Consider the following 4,054-nt stretch of genomic DNA (forward strand, 5'->3'; position numbering starts at 1 on the left):
GTCTGTATGCCCATCATGCTTTTTCTGGGTTGGCAGATGACAACGGCTAACAAACATCAACCAACTGGCAGAGTCATTTTGGCTCGATCTGGGGACAGGGCAAGCAATTATGACTTTGTATTGAGGTAACCACTCTCAGCTTTCTTAACCATTTCTTTGTTCTTTTTTTTTTTTTTTTTAATTTTTTTTTTATTTTTCAGTGGGTTTTGTCATACATTGTTGTTTGTTCTTCTTATACATAGTGACCAGTGCCCTCATTTATTTGCGTGTATATTGCTTCTATGAATGCCTTGTTCTGTTATGCATCTCAGAACTCTCAAGGTCATTTCTGCATGGCTGTCATTGCCTGGCTTTGTAATAATCATGGCACCCTGACTTTTACTGGTTGAGGGCTGCCACCTAGCCTCTTTTGCTTCAGGAGCCCCACCATTCCATTATCAGAAATGAACCAAAACCTTTCAATGCACTGCCTACTCTCTGTAACTGGCTTTCAGGAGAGAGTGACTATGGGACTTTTTACTGAGACTGGTGTCCCTCTTGCCAGTAAACTACTAACGACCTTGGTGAAAAAGGGTGTTTTGGGCTGTTCCATGGAACATCATTCCAAGTTTCCATGTAGGTCTTTTATCATCACAAAATATATTTAATCCAGTATGCCCATGGGCTGTCCTTGGGCTTTTTTAGTTCCTTCTTCTACTGTCTGTCATTGCAATTAAGGTGTTTCAGCTTGACTCTGCATGGGCCCTTGCATTTTCCAAGCTGCTAGAAGCCACCATAGAAGTAAGTTCACCACCCTCTGAAGCCCTTACGAGGGTGTTAAATCCAGTATCGGTGGTAGTGCCACCAAATAAATGACAACAAAAAAACCTCTCCCTTATCTTGTCTAATGACCTGGTTCTCTAGATCAAACACTCTCAAGCTTAAATCTAAATCCACGGTGCTCTCCTGACCCCTGCCAGTTCTTGGCTAATTTGTGCAGGCCCATTATCTACCTGGCTGTGTTTTTGCTTAATCCCAGGTATCTGCCTGGCTGCCAGAGGAAAATGATAGCACATCTCTGTTGCCTTATGGAGGGTGGGGATGGGCTTGGGATGAGTTAACTCTCTTTATAGGAAAGGGAACGGTGGGCTAGCCACAGTCTGAAGTCTCTAAAGAATTCAGGGGATATGAGGAGTAACAAAGTTCCATCCCATACTAATGGTCTCAAGTGCATACAGCCAGGTCTTGACCTTGGTGTAGGAGAACGGCCTCTGTTGATCATTCCGTCAACATTGTACCTCTGTGCTTGGTGTGCCTGACTCTTTGTGACCCCATGGACTGTAGCCCACCAGGCTCCTCTGTCCATGGGGATTCTCCAGACAAGAATACTGAAGTAGGTAGCCGTTTCCTTCTTCAGGGGATCTTCTTGACCCAAGGATCAAACCCACGTCTCCTGCACTGCAGGCAGATCGTTAACCGCTGAGCCGCCAGGCTTCTCAGCAACTCTAACTATGAAATCCAGAGTTTGGTCATTCTTCTTTTGCTCTAAGGGCTGTTGGAAGGCATTAAGGGCCTTTGGATGCTTCTGAAGTTCTCTGGACTCAATCCCACAATTGATTTTTTTTTTCCCTTCACACTTTTTAATGGGTTGTTCACTGCCTCAGCTTGTCACTCTCTGTCTAGTGGCTCACTGTGACTTAGCACCAACCAGAAAGTGTTACTGTTATTTTCATTTTCTTTCATATCTACCCATGCCTGCTTCTCAAATGGTTGGACGATTTCTCTGGCTGGGAGAAATGCTACTAGAGCGTTCCACCAAGTCTACTCGGAGAAAACTTCCACAATTGGGCTGCCTTGCACACAGACAGGAGTCAGCAGGCTCCCAGTCAAGGGCTAGATGGTAAGGACTTTGGAGTTTTTTGAAGACCAAACAGTGTCTGCAACTCTCTTGTTGTAGTGCAAAAGTAGACAATATGGAAATGAATGCACGTGGCCGAGAGCCAATACAGCATTAAAAAGAAGAAAACAGGTGGTTATATCATTCCAACTCTATGACTCTGGTAAAGGCAACAGTGTGGAGACCGTAAAAAGATCAGTGGTTGCCAGGAATTTGGGGCTGAATAGAAGAAACACATGGGATTTTTAGGGCAGTGAGACTATTCTGCCTGATACTATAATAGTGAATACATGTCATTATGCCTTAGTCGAAAGACACTGAACACACTGCAGAAAAAGTAAACCATATTATAAACTATGGCCTATCTTTAATAAGATTGAGCCAATATTGCCTCATCAGTTGTAACAAATGCACTGCCTTAATGCAAGATGTTAACAATGGGGTCAAGTTCAGGGGAGATGTGAGAGGATTCTGCTCGATTTTTCTGTATACCTAAAACTGTACCTTAAAAAGTCTATTAATTTTTTTTAAAGCCTATTAATTAAAAAATACCTGAAGTTAAATTAAAGACTTTTGCATACAGATTAAAACAACAACGAAACAGGTGGCAGGTGGAATCTGGCCCCTGGGACTACAGTTTGCCCAATCCCCTCAAGCCCCCTCCCACACACACCCCCATAGGTTATCCATGTGTGACATAATGATCAGCACAAGGTTTGCATTGCCAGCAGGGAAATGAAGGATCCAGTTCCCACCACCTATCTTGCTTTCTCAGACCATCCTTGGTACTATGTCAGTTCAGATACCCTGGGAAAGAGATGCTGAGATGGAATTTGCAATGTAAGAGGCTTGTGGGAGGGGCGGGTAACACCTATGAGAAATGAAGGGAGAGGGAGCAGGATTGGCAGGGAAGGTTTTTGCACCACGTTACATACCCAGAGAGATATTGGGCAACTCGAGGGGACTCTGGAGCAAAGATTACCTCCAGAGGAGGTGGCTGGTCAGAAATGGCCAGGCAGGCCCTTGTATTTGCCCTTTACTGACCCACTGGCTGGGACCTGCTTCAATATGGGGTTAGATCCCAAAGCACTGCAGAGAGACTGTCAGCAACTGCTTTCCTCAGAGATCCTTGGTAAGCTTTCTTGAAAGGTCTGAGAGGTCATCTCCAGGATTAGTTTCTCTCTTTTTTTTCCTTCCACTATCATTGAGATATAATTGACATGTAACACTGTACTACTTTAAGGTACACAACATAATGATTTGATATGAGTGTCTATTGGAAAATGATTACTACAATCTTGATTATGTAATATCCATCCTTTCACACAATTACAAAATTTTTTCTTGTTATAAAGACTTTTATGATCTACTCTCATAGCAATTTTCAAATATACAACACCGCAGTGCTAACTGTAGTCACCATGCTGTGTATTACATCCCCAGGAGTTGATTATCTTATAAATAACTGAAAGTTTATGCCTTTTTGACAACTTTCACACATTTTGCCCATGCCCTGCCCCACCCCCTCCTGTCTGGCAACCACACATCTGTTGTTTCTATTAGTTTTTTTTTTTTTTAATATTTCCCATAGAAGTAATATCATACAGTATTTGTCTTTCTGTTTGTCTTTATTTTACTTAGTATAATGCCCTCAGGTCAATCCAGGTTGTCACAAAAGTCAAGATTTCCTTCTTTTTCATGGCTGAATAACAGATGACCCTTGAAAACATGGGTATGAACTGTGCTGATCTACTTATATGTGGATTTTTTCAATAAATATGTACCATAGTACCACACAATCCATAAGTTAGTTGAAGCCTTGGATGGGAAGTCATGAACAGAGAGGGCTGTTATACACAGATTTTTTTTTAATTAATTTATTTTTTAATTGAAGGATAATTGCTTTACAGAATTGTGTTGGTTTCTGCCAAACATCAACATGAATCAGCCATATGTGTATATATGTCCCCTTTCTCTTGAACCTCTCTCTCACCCCATCCCACCCCTCTAGGTTGTTACAGAACCCCTGTTTGAGTTCCCTGAGTCATACACCAAATGCCCATTGGCTATTTACTTTACATCTGGTCGTGTAAGTTTCCATGTTACTCTCTCCATACATCCCACCCTCTCGTTCCTCCCCAACCCTGCTCCCGTGTCCATAAGTTTGGTCTCTATGTC

The sequence above is a fragment of the Muntiacus reevesi genome, chromosome 22 (genome assembly GCF_963930625.1).
Source record: "Muntiacus reevesi chromosome 22, mMunRee1.1, whole genome shotgun sequence".
NCBI classification, from domain to species: Eukaryota; Metazoa; Chordata; class Mammalia; order Artiodactyla; family Cervidae; genus Muntiacus; species Muntiacus reevesi.